The following is a 17,157-nucleotide window of genomic DNA, read 5'->3' as shown; positions in this document are numbered from 1 at the left end:
AAATCGGCCCTGGCCTGTATAGCTTTCATTTCAGAGTCCAGGTTGTTTTCGGCCATTTGTCTAATGGGCTCTGGCCCGACAACATTTTTTCTCAGTTTCTCAAGCTGCTCCTTAGGGATCAAAAACATTTTCTGAGCATATTCCATTATTAACCCACTCTGGAAGCTAGAAGACTGGTTAGGAAAGGCACGGCTATGCTCAACAGCGGTCCTATAAAACCCCCGGTTTGATTAATCTTCTTTCTTTTTCTTTTAATAGAATACTTCTTATTAGCGATGATCTTGATAACCGCTTTTTGTTTTTTGAGTTTAGATTGTTGAGAAGGGGTTAGGGGTATATTACCGCGTAAGATGTTAAAAGCTATTTCACACAGGGTCTCGATCAAATCCGAGGGGGCCCCTGCCAGCACAGCTTTCCTATGGCGCGGGCTCCCCTCAAATAACATTTGCAAAAGTGGCAGATTTCTTTTAATCCGAACAGACATTCTTATTTATTTCCTTTTCTTTAGCACATACACTGCCGGCCAATCGGGCGGGCACAAACCTGTTCTGAGGCGAAAGTCTTCTGGGGTTTGTGCTTTTAAGTCCGCAATCAAGTACCCGTAGGGTTTTTTGGTGGCATCCTCAAATGCCTCCAAAAAGAACTTGGTCTGGTTAGGGTACATTTGACGAGCCAAGACGGTGACCTGTAGTTTATCTCTGGGGTTTTTAAAAAGAGTTATATAATTGGCATATAAATTAATAGTGCGGCTTTTTTTACCTTGAAAAAATAGATTTTGAACTAAATAAATAATACTTAAATTCCTATGATGAGTGTACTTTGTGAAAGCTTTTTCCACTTCACTGTTGTCACCGGCCTGCTCCATCAGGTCATCAAGGATCACTAGATTAGTTTGACCGGGCGGGAACAAGTCATCGTCACACAACGAGGCGGGGAGACCTTGCACAAATTACAGATTATTTTTTTTCGAAGCCAAATCATCGTAGAGAGGTTGCCAGCAAGAGTAACACCACACTATGTTGTCAAGAGCTTGGGACACGGTTGCGTCCACATCTTCTATGATGTTCTTTATAAGATAGCTCTTCCCCGAATTGGAGGGACCGGCTATAATACAGGAGAAAGGGTGTTGAAGTCTGTTATCAAAACCACCACTAATATCCATAAGGCAGAGTGGTATAATCAGTCTTCAAGACTCTTTTATTGTACACCACCCTGAACCGTTTGTTTAGTGATCTATTTTCCAACGTGTACCCCTTTTTATTGCGATAGATATGATTTCCGGCTGTAATAATCTCACGAGGAGGCGCGTCTTTCTCGGTTACAAAACTTTCTACCAGGGTCGTCAGAGACTTGATGTTAATGAGCTTGTTGTTACAATGGTTCAGAGTGAAACCCTTAACTTTCATACAGGTCTTACCCGCAGCCGTTCTGTATGCGTCTTAGGACCCCCTGAAACAAACTCCACTATGTGGTCCTGAGGATCTAGTTCGCTCGTTAACTCCCCAAGGTAGTCCCCGAGGGGAGGGACCCAATCCCCTGGCCTGGTGACAAAGATTACAGAGTCAGTATCATGATAGAGCGTGCGTTCCTGCAACTGATCCATTAAGTTGTACAATTCAAGCCGGGCGTAAGCCGTGGTAAAAACCGCTATGAAAACATTAACGTTCCCCTGTTTGGTGGGGAAATCTTTAGGGGCCCTCCACTGGACCTGTGCCACGTGGTCATTTAAGAATTGAAAGTGTGATTCTGCATGTTGTTTGGAAAACGTAAATTCTATAAACTGTTCAGGGGTTTTAATCAAGGTTGTGTTTAGACGGTAATTTCTTTCCCCAAACTTACCCCACAGACTGTTTAAAATCAGTTTGGACATTTGTCTCTTGGCGGGGTTTACAGTTATGTTCCCCGGCTCTAGACGGATCCCTTCCTTTTCAAAATATTGCTGAACGTATCGCTCTTTGGCCGCGGAGTCAACACACCATGAGGGATAGCCCGATGCCTCCTGTTTCCCTTTCAGATGGGTCATAATGTAATCAGCAAAAAGAGTATCAGATTTTTCAGAAAAATGCCAAACCTCATACACCTTACCGACTCTGTAACCTTTCTACACCGCCTTGTCAAGCTCAATGCTACACCAGACACCCGTCAGCGCTCTATCTTCATCACTGTGCAGACAAGAGGTAGTTTGATTTTCAGTTTCCACACACGTTCTACACAGAGGGAACATCAATTTTCCCGAACACCTGTAAGGCAACACGGGTAAGAACAGCTCGCGAGGAGGGTACATGGTGACTTTGATCAAACCAAAGTAATGTCCAATTTCGAGAAAGTCACGATAAACAATGGTTGGACGCCCCACCGGGTACATTTTGGTCTTGTTGACATAAGGGTACAGACTGGTGAAATCATAGTAATCTACTCTCTCACCCTCCTTTACCTCATAATGTAAACAGAGGGCGTTGGTTCGACCCCCAAATAACGCATCCCGGGGCTCTAGACGTTCAGGAAAGTCCAAGGTTTCCATAAACCGTTGTACCCCCGCTTCCTGTTGCTTCAGGGTCGTCCACTCGTGTTTCCAAATCACCAGCACGTTCAAACCATAGGTGTTTTTTAAAGTATCAATTCGTTCCTGGAAATCATAGTACATATCACCGCAGAGTTTTTGTGTTACGGGGTTAAAGGTGTTTGGGTCGAAGCACTGAGGACAGCCATGGTAAATACAACCTGCAAACTCATAAGCGGTACGCCGCCCGAACACGTCGCTAAAACCGTCTAAGTAGTAAGGCCCCATTTTGACTTCCCCTTGATTTAAAGCATGTCTGATGAAGATGTTATCCCGGGCACTCAGGTATTCCAGCCACTGTATGGAGACAGTCGAAAAGTTCTTTTGTCTAGCACGATAGTTGTCAGAAGTGGTGACCGCTATAGTGTTTTTCTGCAAGAAATTGGACCGATACATTTTCATGCAGAGAGACGTTATGGTCACACTTTGCAAAGGGTCGAGACCCGATGTGTTGATAACCTCGGCGCGGAAACGCACACAGGCTTCTTTAAGGATCACCACATCATTTTTACAATAAGCGGCCATCTCTTCTCGGAAATCAAAAACACCTCCCTTAACCGTATTGTACCATTTAAAGAATTCCTCCCTCTCATGAGACATCATAGTATCAACCCCATAATAAGAGGCGGGCGGGTAGGACCCTCGATAATTTTGAGTGTCCTTAGTATTAAAAAAATGGCAGAACCAACCTTTCTTCTGAGCCTCAAAACCCAGAGCCTTAGGCAAAGCGCTCAATTTCATGGGGAGGAAATTTAACGAGTCTATGTAACGTTAGTTGAAAGCTTCGTCGGTGAAACACATGATCTTGCTACCCTGAGCTATTATTTTTGGGGTCACCCCATTTTCCACCAGATACTTCATCAAAATGTAAGAATCATAACCCTTAGCATTGTGGGCAACAAATGTGTAATTGAGGTATTTTGGACCGCGATACCGCGTAAAGAAATCCCTGACACAACTCTCACCGCTAGCTGACCACTCACGATCCAACATGTCAATACAGTGTATATAATTAGCAACGTGGACCCCGTTTTCTTGCCGGCATTCAAAATCAAAAAAGACATACCGGTTGTGCGGCGGCTCCTTTTTAACCGGCTGAATAAAGCACTGGTGTTCGGACCCCGGGGTTAAATCAGCATTACAGATCCTGCATCTCGGCTCCAGACATTTGTGTGGTTTAACCTCATGAAAACGGTACTGGAGGCAACACTGCGGGCAATATTTAGTTTGATGACAATAACTCAGTTTTTTAACCCCCTCAGCAGCGGCCCTCTGTACCTTATGCTCGGAAAAACAGAACGCTGAGAGACAAATCCTTAAGCAATCTTTACATCGGATGGTAGGGGCCAAACCCTTACGACATTGCGGATTGAAACAGACGTTACAGTAACCGTCACAGCGGTGCTTAAGCTTATCATTGAAGGCCTTATAACACCAATGACAAACATACGAACAACCCAAAAAAGCCGTCAAACTCTTTATTCCAAAGTAATGACTATCACTTAGGAAGAGAAACAGTGTCTGTGTATGGGTTTCAGGATGTATCTGAAATTTCACAAATACTTCCTTTACCTCACAACGGTACCACACAACAATTTTTAAAGACAACAACTCCTCAAACTTGGTGATGTCTGAAAAGGCAACCATCTGTTGAGAGTTTAAGCCGGCCCTCTGATGAAGCATTAAAGCCTCTTGCAGAGCTTGGGGTTCAGGCATGTCGGGGGTGAGTAGTTTTATTAAACTGTAAGCAAAACAGAGCTTATTGTCCCCACTGGAACTCACCACTAATTGCCTGAGCTTGGTCCTAATTATGTCGTTCTTCAAGCATTTCGACAGTCTTCTAAGCGCCCCACCCTCAGGGTTACGAACCACATTCATTACCAGAGACAGACTTTCATCAGCTAAGATGGCTGCGTTACTTTGCAATAACGCTTCGATTTTAGCCAGACATCTAAATTATCTCCACTCAGCATTACAGATAGGTTGCTAAACAAATCATCCCCTCTGATTTCTAACTGTACAACATCTCGAGGTCTGACACTTTCAGCAACCTGTTCAAGCATTTTCTGCAAGGCCTCGTGTATGTTGACAAATATTTCTGCATAATTGTCACAATTTAAAAGTTCTGCAAAATTAAAACGCTGAATCATTTCAAAATTGTTATAGGCCGGTCTATCTATAATCACGGGATCACTGGTACTCTTGGACACATCATCATTTTGAACAAAGCCTTCACCCCCTACATTCTCACAGAGCATGTCCTCCACAGCCTTATCAGTCTCAGAACCCTCCACATTCCGAACACCCCCACTGCTGACATCTACAAAACCCCCTTTTTGAGGAGGCTCATTTAAAGCCTGTAAAAGTCCTTCAAAGATATCCAACCGGTTAATGTCAAGACCCTCCTCTATAGTGATGGCTGCTTCTGCCGCCATCCTGTGTTCTAATTGTCTCAAATCATTTATAATAGGGGCAGAATTTGGTCGGGGTAGCTCCTCCAAAGCCTCCACCATTTCAAACAAATCGGGGTGAACTAGGGGGTGAGCCTCTATAAGCGCTACCGGTGGGAGGTGGTTATTTAGATCATTGACCATCTGTAACAGGTCGGGGTTCACCGGTAAGTGTGTTAATTCACATTCTATCGGTGGTAATTGGGGGTTATTTAAATCATTTATCATTTGTAATAGTTCCAGGTTCATTGGGACATCAGAGGAGTTCACAACAGGGCCGCGGATGTTCTCTCGGGAAGGTCTTTTTGGGGCCCTAGCTTGTTCATAATCCTTTAGTTTGTGAGTTCTTTTACCAAGTCAGGACATTTTTTAATTTATTTTTTATTTTTCCAACAACCCACAATAGTAAGGCGTTTTGTGTCTATTAAAACATTAAATACTGTACAATTCGTTAGTAAGGGTATTAATAAGGGTGTTTTGGCTCTCTATCACCAGGTTTTGCCCCACTAACACAAGTCTTTGATTTTGTAACAAAGTATGTAGCAACTCATGCCGACCTTCAGGAAGTAGCTCCGGGGGCTGGTGGCCTGGCTCAGCTTCAAAGGATGGTCGCTCCGGTAAATCTCGGTCGAAGGAGGCAGGGAGCGAGCGTATACTCATGGACGGAGACCAAGAAGGCCTTTGCGGTGACACCCTGGCCAAGCGCGGGGAACTGTTCCGCGTTTCTGTAGCCAAGAAATGGGTCTGGGGGAACGATGTTGAAACCAGGCCGTCGTTGGGTGGTGTGTCAGCCCTGACTGACGGCGACCCATGAGGTTGTTGGATGCCTGTATTTGTTCCGCCCGACAATGCGGCGGGCTGAATCTGGGGTGTTGAATTACCCCCAGAAGGCTGTGGCCTGAGTAGATGTTGGGGGGTCTCCAAGACCACCGTGGGGGATCCTCTCGGTGATCTCACCGGGGAAGATGTTTGATCCCACTTAGACGGGGTAATTGTTCTCAATAGCTCATCCACAGAATGACTATCCCAATAGTCTTGGGAAGAATAAAAATATACATTACATTTACATCTTTAAACGGCGACAGAAATCAAACTTAAAACAACATGTCCAGGACATTCAAAACCTTTAGCTTTTTTAGACCTTTGAAAATAGCCTTAGACATTCACTACAACGCAATATTATTTACAGACAATATATTTATTAGGACTTGATAATAAATGTAAAACAGAGAAGCCGCTGTAAATAAACTGTTTCTTAAATGTTTCTTTAAAAACTGTAATATTGTTAATAAAACACACACACACACAACAACATTTCATTTTTAAACGAACCTTCCAAGTGTAAACGATTCCTGATCCCGGGACTTCCTGTTTCACAAACGTTTTCACGATCTGTTTAAATATTAAATACAATGAACACCTTCAAGCCTTTTCCTACAACCACTTTAAAACAGAAGTATAATAGCGGGAGATAAGTCAAACAACTTACTAAACCCTTTCGGACGGCTTTACTTCCTAACCAGACGGTACGGCAATCGGTCATTTCTAAACACATTCCCCAGAAACAAGCCTAGACCTGTCCGGACTTCTAAAGATCTTTCCCAGAACCCCCCGCCCTACAGGAAACGGTCACCCATCGCTTAAATATTAGCCCTCAACGGGCAAACAAAGCCCTTTTAAAAACATTAAAGTTTGAAAGATCTTACTTACCTCCACAGAATAATCGTTTCTTATTTTTTTCGGCTGGTTTAGCTTTTTGCACCGCTGTGAAGGTAAGAGACATGTTTAACCTTTAACCACACCGCTTTATAAAAAGCTTTATCCTCTTACAGGCTGCAGACATATACTCACAGCTATCAGATACCGGGGCTGACGGCCTTTCAGATTCTTGAAAGGTTACGGTTCTCGAAGGTAAAACGAAACAAGCCCTCGATGTGGAAGGCCTTTCGTTGTCTCGAACCACGTTTCTTAATACTGTTAGACAGGATAATTTTTTAAAATTAACAAAACTGGACTCAAACATCTTACAGAAACGTTATACAAACAAACAGGGGTTTAGTTCTTACCCGGTCGGCAGACAGTCTGTCTAGGGACAACCACTTCTCTTGGTCGATCCTCGGAGACATTAATCACAGGCCTTTCGATAGTTTCTGTGTAATTAAAGAGACCGGCATTAATATATATTAAAACGTTTTCATAACTCTAATGAGCCGCTTCAAAACCACACACACCCATACATAAGAACCCATGAGCGCAAACACAAAAATCTTACCGTCGTTGTTCCAGATGATCTCCTCAGCGTTGGGAATTAACTCCTGTTGACTGGCTGAAAAATAATTTTACAGAACTTAAAACAGATGTTATAGCCTTATTTACAATACATGCACACAACACGCTCTGAGTCAATGAAAATAATCTGAAGACTTGCCTAAAAACTCATTTAAATCGAAGTCGCTGATGTTGTTTCCGGACATTGTTGATCTTTAGTCTTAAATCGAAAGGTCAGTAAGAGTCTGTCGAGCTGAAGACCAGACCTTCATACTTATACTGATGGCCACATGCCGGATCTGCGTGTAAGGCATTGTTCTGGTCTGGCCTTTGTGCATCAAGACCTATAGTCAACAAACCACTAAGAATATTTCAGGCCTTTATAAGCGCTAAAAAACAACCTGAGCCAAGAAAATAACTATAAAGATCTAAAATAACTAGCGCTTTTACAGTGTTTTTTTTTTTTTTTTTAATAGCGATGCTTTGTTTGGTATTAAACAAGTCACAAACTACTCAGAACAGCGTTTATCCCCGCAAAAGAGATATTTGGGTTTATTTTACAAAGCTTATAAATTATATAGGTTAAAAGTATTCTGAATGTTTTGATACCACATGCCATACGTACTGTTGTCTGAGCCCACCCCCGCCACCCATGGTGTGAGTGATTTAGCCTTGAGTGTTGTGATCTATTTAGCATTGAGTGATCAGTTGTTTTTATTTTTTAAACGATTCCTTATCATCAGGGATTGAGACTGCTAAAATACCTTAAAAGCATATCCTTATCTTAAGTCTAACTCTTATGAGCTTTAAGACCCTAGAATGTATTTAAGTAAAACGACTGAACACATTATGTGAGAGATAAAATATAACCACAGCTTTTTTTTTTTTTTTTTACAAAAACAATTAACCTATACACACAAACACCCACACACACACCCTCTTTTTTAATTTTATTTTTAATTAAATTTGAGGGGAGAGACAGAGCCAGATACAGTGTGGATAACATAAGTACCCTATGCAAAACAGGCATTGTTAGGACCTGGGATCATAACAGACAATAGAACTTGTTGATCTTATAAAATGATTGGGCGAGAGAGAGAGAGAGACAGACAGAGACAGTGTGAATATGATAAACGCACTATTCAAAACTGGCATTGTTAAGACCTGGGACCATTACAGACAACAGAACTTGTTGATCTTATAACGGTTTAGATTTACTAAACCATTACATGTATATTTAAAAAAGACCCCCAAACACTACAGGAAGAGCCGACCCATTCACACTCTACAGTTGACCAACAAGAACAACAAGAACAACAGGTTATGGGCGGCCTTGTTGTTCAGGGTTTTATGGGTGTACACTTTCTGACGGATATGACGTAGGAATAATTAAGGAAATAACTCTACCTAAAATCACGCCTCCCAATTATGACGTAGGAATATTAATAAGCTTAGGGCATACGTCATAAGAAAATAGGCCGCGCCCATAAAACCCTACTATCTACTCATAAGAGTAACAGCAATGTCGCCGATCCTGCTACGGTCGTATTGTAACAGCAACAACATGTATCGATTTTAAAACTGTCAGTTCCAGCGCCTCGCAAAGCTACCCTTCTGTGATCGTTTGTTCTCAAGGTCAGGATTTCTTGACACTCCGAGGAAGAGAAAACGATGGCCGGCCGCGTTACAGGGACAGATAACAAAGCACTAGCACGCGTGCACCGCGGGTTGTTTCCGCCCGGTTTCGAACCAGGGACCTTTCGCGTGTGAGGCGAACGTGATAGCCACTACACTACGGAAACCGACCTGTCGTGGTGTTTCGAATGGCTCCCATCGAAGCCGGCTGGTAAAACGCGCACAGGCGTTTCCCGTGGGCCAGCCTGTGAGATAAAGGCTTCTATTTTCACTGACCTATTTTGCATTGCTCAAGGACACATCAGGACACTTTGGAAACTCTTTCAAAGGAAGAACGCCCTGAGCTATGACAAGACTTACACTTACCCCAACAAGGTGATGCTCACTGGCTTGTTCAAACAGCTGCTGCTCGTCTTGTGCCACCATCAGACAATCACAGAGCTATTGTGCCTTCTACACCTTACGGTAGCTTTACTTTAACAATAATAATGACGGCGACCTCGACGACAAAAAGAAAAACAAGAACAACAACAACAACAAGAACAATAACATCATCATCAGATTTTTATTAAAAGTGGCTACACCAGCGTTTACAATTTCAACCTGTCGACGGACGGACGCTCTGAGTGCACCGATTTCGGGATACTTCGGAAACTCTTTCAAAGGCAGGACGCCCTGCGATCAGACAGTGCGTGCACTTAGCCCAACAAGGTGATGCTGAATGGCTTGTTCAAACGGCTGGTGGTCTTCCTTCACCACCAGACTATCAGAGCTATTGTGCCTTCTACACCTTACGGTAGCAACAAATCTAACTACTGCTTTACTTTAACAATGATAATGACGGCGACCACGACGACAACAAGAACAACAACAACAACAACAACAACAACAACATCATCATCATCATCATCATCAGATTTTAATTAAAAGTGGCTACACCAGCGTTTACAATTTCATCCTGTCGACGGACGGACGCTCTGAGTGCACCGATTTCGGGATACTTCGGAAACTCTTTCAAAGGCAGGACGCCCTGCGATCAGACAGTGCCTGCACTTAGCCCAACAAGGTGATGCTGAATGGCTTGTTCAAACGGCTGGTGGTCTTCCGTCACCACCAGACTATCAGAGCTATTTTGCGCCTTCAACTACATAAGAGTAACAGCAATGTCGCCGATCCTGCTACGGTCGTATTGTAACAGCAACAACATGTATCGATTTTAAAAGTGTCAGTTCCAGCGCCTCGCAAAGCTACCCTTCTTACATCGTTTGTTCTCAAGGTCAGGATTTCTTGCCACTCCGAGGAAGAGAAAACGACAGCCACCCTTGGGGCAGAGAGATGGGGGACGGGTTGTTTCCGCCCGGTTTCGAACCGGGGACCTTTCGCGTGTGAGGCAAACGTGATAGCCACTACACTACGGAAACCGACCCGTCCTGGTGTTTCAAATAACTCCTATCGAAGCCGGCTGGTAAAACGCACACAGGCGTTTCCCGTGGGCCAGCCTGTGAGATAAAGGTTTCTATTTTCACTGACCTATTTTGCATTGCTCAAGGGCACATCAGGACACTTTGGAAACTCTTTCAAAGGAAGAACGCCCTGAGCTATGACAAGACTTACACTTACCCCAACAAGGTGATGCTCAATGGCTTGTTCAAACAGCTGCTGCTTGTCTTGTGCCACCATCAGACAATCACAGAGCTATTGTGCCTTCTACACCTTACGGTAGCTTTACTTTAACAATAATAATGACGGCGACCACGACGACAACAAGAACAACAACAACAACAACAATAACATCATCATCAGATTTTAATTAAAAGTGACTACACCAGCATTTACAATTTCAACCTGTCGATTGACGGACGCTCTGAGTGCACCAATTTCGGGCACTCCAATGAAGAAAAGCCACCTACCGCCTCCGGGGAACCACGAGGGCAAGCAGGACGAAAAGGGCCGGCCCACAGCAGGCTGTTTCCGCCCGGTTTCAAACCGGGGACCTTTCGTGCGTTAGGCGAACATGATAACCGCTACACTTCGGAAACTGACACCGTCACCTCTTGCTTAGAACGGTTACCGTTGGAGACTGCTGGTAAAACCGACCCGTCCTGGCGTTTCGAATGGCTCCCATCGAAGCCGGCTGGTAAAACGCGCACAGGGGTTTCCCGTGGGCCAGCCTGTGAGATAAAGGTTTCTATTTTCACTGACCTATTTTGCATTGCTCAAGGGCACATCAGGACACTTTGGAAACTCTTTCAAAGGAAGAACGCCCTGAGCTATGACAAGACTTACACTTACCCCAACAAGGTGATGCTCAATGGCTTGTTCAAACAGCTGCTGCTCGTCTTGTGCCACCATCAGACAATCACTGAGCTATTGTACCTTCTACACCTGACGGTAGCAACAAATCTAACTACTGCTTTACTTTAACAATAATAATGACGGCGACCACGACGACAACAAGAAAAACAAGAACAACAACAACAACAAGAACAAGAACAACAACATCATCATCATATTTTAATTAAAAGTGGCTACACCAGCGTTTACAATTTCAACCTGTCGACGGACGGACGCTCTGAGTGCACCGATTTCGGGACACTTAGGAAACTCTATCAAAGGCAGGTCGCCCTGCGCTCTGACAGTGCCTGCACTTAGCCCAACAAGGTGATGCTGAATGGCTTGTTCAAACGGCTGGAGGTCCTCCGTCACCACCAGACTATCAGAGCTATACTGCGCCTTCGACTACATAAGAGTAACAGCAATGTCGCTGATCCTGCTACGGTCGTATTGTAACAGCTACAACATGTATCGATTTTAAAAGTGTGAGTTCCAGCGCCTCGCAAAGCTACCCTTCTGCGACCGTTTGTTCTCAAGGTCAGGATTTCTTGCCACTCCGAGGAAGAGAAAACGACGGCCGGCCTTGGGGCAGAGAGATGGCGACGGGTAACATGGCACTGGCACGAGTGCACCGCAGGTTGATTCCGCCCGGTTTCGAACCGGGGACTTTTCGCGTGTGAGGCAAACGTGATAGCCACTACACTACGGAAAACGACCCGTCCTGGCGTTTCGAATGGCTCCCATCGAAGCAGGCTGATAAAACACGCACAGGCGTTTCCCGTGGGCCAGCCTGTGAGATAAAGGTTTCTATTTTCACTGACCTATTTTGCATTGCTAAAGGGCACATCAGGACACTTTGGAAACTCTTTCAAAGGCAGGACGCCCTGCGCTCTGACAGTGCCTGCACTTAGCCCAACAAGGTGATGCTGAATGGCTTGTTCAAACGTCTGGTGGTCTTCCTTCACCACCAGACTATCAGAGCTATTGTGCCTTCTACACCTTACGGTAGCAACAAATCTAACTACTGCTTTACTTTAACAATAATAATGACGGCGACTACGACGACAACAAGAACAACAAGAACAACAACAACAACATCATCATCATCATCATCAGATTTTAATTAAAAGTGGCTACACCAGCGTTTACAATTTCAACCTGTCGACGGACGGACGCTCTGAGAGCACCGATTTCGGGCACTCCAATGAAGAAAAGCCACCCACCGCCTGCAGGGAACCACGAGGGCAAGCAGGACGAAAAGGGCCGGCCCAAAGCAGGCTGTTTCCGCCCGGTTTCGAACCGGGGACCTTTCGCGCGTTAGGCAAATGTGATAACCGCTACACTACAGAAACTGACAACGCCGCCTCTTGCTTCAAACGGTTACCGTTGGAACCTGCTGGTAAAACGGGCTCAGGCGTTTCAGGTCGGCTAGACTGTGAGATGGCGTCTGAAGTGCCGCGAAAGGATGCCATTTTCACAGACCTGTTTGGCATTGCTAAAGGGCACATCAGGACACTTCGGAAACTCTTTCGAAGGCAGGACGCCCTGCGCTCTGACAGTGCCTGCACTTAACCCAACAAGGTGATGCTGAATGGCTTGTTCAAACGGCTGGTGGTCTTCCGTCACCACCAGACTATGAGAGCTATACTGCGCCTTCAACTACATAAGAGTAGATAGTAGGGTTTTTTGGGCGCGGCCTATTTTGTTATGACGTATGCCCTAAGCTTATTAATATTCCTACGTCATAATTGGGGGGCGTGATTTTAGGTAGAGTTATTTCCTTAATTATTCCTACGTCATATCCGTCAGAAAGTGTGCACCCATAAAACCCTGAACAACAAGGCCACCCATAAATACCCCCACCCCTCTGAAGGCAACGCCCCGAAACTCTCCTCTCTATTTAAGAACCCGCGCTTCTTTTAGGCAATACCTCTTTAATTCTCAGCTTCTGAAACATCCCGCTTCTTCAACATGTCCAGCGACATCAACATGAAACCCCGCAAGAAACAATCCCGGGCAAGGGTTCCTGTACTCACCAATTTGAAGATTGAACGCTCCTGGGTGTTGTTCTGGGGGGCTCGACGGGGTTACCGCTTTAAAAGGGATCCCAGCTATGTTGGAGTGGAGCTTCTTGCTTTGGGAGAGAAGGAGGGTACGTTGGAACCTTTTGAGACGGTAATTGAATACTCTTATGAGGACTGGTTGAAGGTGATGGCCTGGAGAGATCTGGGGCTTGTGGATAAGACTCTAGAAGGCTTGCAAGAGGGTCCAAGAGAATGCGAAATGGAGTCTCCGACTCAGGGTTTTGAAAGGTGTGAATGGGAAAGCTTGCAGAACTACGACAGACGACGTGTGGGGTTTTGGAGGGGGGTCTGACGGCTCAGGGGCTACTCTCTTCTAAGAGGGCGGTGTGTCGTGACGTAGTGAAGAGATAGGATAAAAGGTGCAACAATTCATTCATGGTTTAAAATTAAAGAGAATGTCTTACCCGAAAGCTGCGGACGTCGACAGGCTCTACAGGCCTCTTCAAACCCGGGATCACCCCTGGTTCTATTCCCCAGATTTTGTATACACTCTGGAACCCTTTGACTGTGGTTACTCTCCAAGACCTCAGACCCCGGTCCCTCAGGACGAAACAACATGCGGTGCGATGGATGTCCAAATGAGTCTCGGGGATCCCCAGCCTCTGGAGCTCATGGAGGGCCTCGATTTTGCCGAACTGTCTACCGTCTGTGCGTCTCAGGAGGGGGTCAGTCCAATGGATGGAGAAACACCCCACAAACCACCAGGCGACCCAATGAGCATCGGACTGTCCCGGGGGCGTGATGAAGACGCAGGATTTATGCCCGGGGTATGTGACCAAGTAAGCAGAGTGGTTAAAAGCACCCTGGTGTATATTCTGAGTGCTCTCATCGACCGAGCTCTGAAAGAAGTCTGTCGGGGGTGTGAAGTGAATCACCCCAGTCAGTTGAGACACAGTTGTTTGTTTGAACCAGACCGTTACTATTTCCTGTTCTATTTCAACGTGTTTTACAGAAGACTGAACAAACCGTGGCTGAAACCGGCACTAATCAAGGCGCTCTCTTACTCCCACATACATGTCACTGTGGGACAAGTCCAGAAAATCATAGATGAGATTTTGCTGGAGCTGAAAAAGGAGCCGTTTATAATAGAGAAACTTGGGCAGCTGCTCAATGACCTGGATGAGCCGAGTAGAAAAACCGCTGGCAAGCTAAAAGCTTATTTCTTCCGTAAAGAAGTTAAAGCTGGGGGCAGCGACGAAGAATTCGACATCTACGCCACTGATTCAGACTCTGACCTGAACTAAGGGACTTTGAACATGGGGAATGTTCTGGACTGCTTCTGCAACTGGTTCTGTCATCAACACTCTGCAGCTAACCTGAGAGCGCTATTACACCATGTGCTTGACAGAAAAGTAGCCAACGCGAGCCTTTTCTCTACAGATTTAACCATCGATGAGGATCAACTTTCAAACCTGGAAAAGTGAATGGCTGCTGTAACAAAGACCGGGGGGTACGAACACTGGGATGAAGGGCTCAAGGGGGCCAAGAATGATATTAGGCCATTTCATCAACATCTGTATGACCTTTTACTGAGCCTGTTTAATACACCTCTGTTTAATTTTAAAATAGGTCATAATGTTGTTTTATTTACATATGTAACTGAGGTGTGTGCCTACAAGATAAAGAAACAGGTATATTTGTTGATATAGATCAAGTAACCAATCATCTGATTTCATTTTGTCTGGACCGTAGAAAAAATTGTTGTGTATGTTATACTTTTCTCAAATGTCTTAAAAGGGGTATCTGCTCTCCTGAAGTTGAATAAAAAACCTTGTATAAAAACTTTGCGCATAGTGTGGGTCTGTGTGGTTATTTGACAGAATGACTCGGCAAGCTCCCCAAATGCAGGAACTATACTACAACCCAGCCAAGATTGGGGGTTTGGCGGGTAAGAAGGGTTTTCAAAGAGGACTCGCTGAGGCCGGAGTGAAGGTTAATGATGTGGTTGTTTCAGAATGGTTACGGGAACAAGACGCCTATACCTTACATAAACCTCTCAGGATTAACTTTAAAAGAAACCGCGTATATGCAACTGACATAGACTCACAATGGCAAATGGATCTAGTCGATATGTCAAATTTATCAAAACATAACAATGGTCACAAATTGATGTTGATGTGTATCGATGTGTTATCAAAATATGCCTGGGCTCGCATTCTACATAATAAAACAGGTCGGGCGGTGACAAGGGCCTTTGAGGATATATTGTCCCAGGGTCGATGTCCTAAAAAACTGCAGACTGATAAAGGAAAAGAGTTTCTCAACAGAGAATTTCAGAATCTACTGAAGAGACACAAAATACATCATTTCACCACCGGTAATGAGCTTAGGGCATCGGTAGTGGAGAGGTTTAACCGCACCATAAAGACCAAAATGTGGAGATATTTTACAGCGGTCAACACGTTCAAGTATTTTGATAAAGTTCAGGATTTTATCGATGCTTACAACCAAGGGTATCACACCAGTATTAAAATGAAGCCTATAGATGTTGATCAAAGTAATTCTTTTAAGGTCTATAAAAAATTATACGGACCATTTATTAAGAAGGGAAAAACTACTTATAAGTTCAACATCGGTGATGTGGTTCGCGTTTCAAAGCTAAGGAGTACTTTTGCCAAAGGTTATGAACAAACATTTTCTGACGAATATTTTACAGTTACCGAACAGTTGGCTAGAGACCCACCCGTGTACCGGTTAAAAGACTATGACGGGGAGGATATAGAAGGAACGTTTTACGAAGCCGAGTTACAAAAAATTATTGTGGGTAAAGACAGTGTATACAGAGTTGAAAAGATATTAGCTGAAAAAACCCAGAACCGGAAAAAATATGTGTTGATGAAATGGCTTGGATGGCCTGAAAAGTTCAATAGTTGGGTCCCGGAACAACAGGTTTGCGATATTCAATCCTTATAACAACTTGCCCGCGGGTGTGTTGTGGGCATTACTTTCGATACTCAAGATGGAATCAGGAGGCTTCTACGTGACTCTACCCAGTAACGCCTCTCTCGATATATACCCTAAAAATGAAATATCCAGTTACACGGTACAATTTGGAAAATCTATAGATCTAAGGGGGTCGTGGGAAGTGGGGTTGGCGGAAATACAGTATCCTTACACTTGGGCTGTATTACAAGATAAGGATGCCACCTTCGCCATTTTTGATGATGTTAAAAAGAGTCAATGGACATTCACGATACAAGGAGGTTATTATGACAATGTGGATAAAATATTAGATGAGATGCATAAACAGTTCTCAGAAGGCACCCCCAACATCAAGCTATATTACAACCCTATTAAAAACAGAGTGTACAAGGTGTCAAAACCAGGTATTAGCATTCAAACCAGCGGCCAACTGGGGCGTATATTTGGGATCTATTCTGACACAGAGAGCAGGTTCTCAGAAGTGGTGGGGCGGCTTTTACACTCTTTATGTGTATACGGATATCATAACCCACCAGAGGGTCGGGGATAGTTATGTCCCCCTTTTGAGAAATGTACTTATTAAAGGTAAAAGCAATGACATGGTCACAATTACTTATGACAAGCCACACTACGTACCAGTCTCAAAGACCCAATTTGACAACATCACGATCGAAGTAAAATCGGATCAGAATATCAACGTACCCTTCCGCTTCAGTAAAGTTATTGTCAAACTACATTTTCGACCCCTGAAACAGTTTGTACATTATTAAAATGGCTACCTCGAGGGGTTATGTAGATCCTAGCGCCTATGTGGATTATTACAAGATGCAAGCCGGGAACGGCTTGCCCGGTTTTGTAGGAGCCCCCACAATGTATGGCGCCGGTCTAGGAGGACTCTTTCATG

The 17,157-nt window shown here is 44.4% G+C and overlaps 3 non-coding genes across 3 annotated transcripts; all 3 read right to left on the bottom strand.

Moving 5' to 3' along the window:
* Nucleotides 1-9,007: 9,007 nt before the first annotated feature.
* On the bottom strand, nucleotides 9,008-9,080 carry trnav-cac (transfer RNA valine (anticodon CAC)). Its single transcript has one exon. It is a non-coding gene; the product is annotated as a tRNA-Val (tRNA).
* A 1,181-nt stretch (nucleotides 9,081-10,261) lies between these two features.
* trnav-cac (transfer RNA valine (anticodon CAC)) lies at nucleotides 10,262-10,334 on the bottom strand. Its single transcript has one exon. It is a non-coding gene; the product is annotated as a tRNA-Val (tRNA).
* A 2,192-nt stretch (nucleotides 10,335-12,526) lies between these two features.
* trnav-aac (transfer RNA valine (anticodon AAC)) lies at nucleotides 12,527-12,599 on the bottom strand. Its single transcript has one exon. It is a non-coding gene; the product is annotated as a tRNA-Val (tRNA).
* Nucleotides 12,600-17,157: the final 4,558 nt, after the last annotated feature.

The sequence above is a fragment of the Amia ocellicauda genome (assembly GCF_036373705.1).
Source record: "Amia ocellicauda isolate fAmiCal2 chromosome 11 unlocalized genomic scaffold, fAmiCal2.hap1 SUPER_11_unloc_6, whole genome shotgun sequence".
Taxonomy (NCBI): Eukaryota; Metazoa; Chordata; class Actinopteri; order Amiiformes; family Amiidae; genus Amia; species Amia ocellicauda.
Note: the sequence above shows the minus strand (reverse complement) of the source record. Positions and strands in the feature narration are given on the sequence as shown.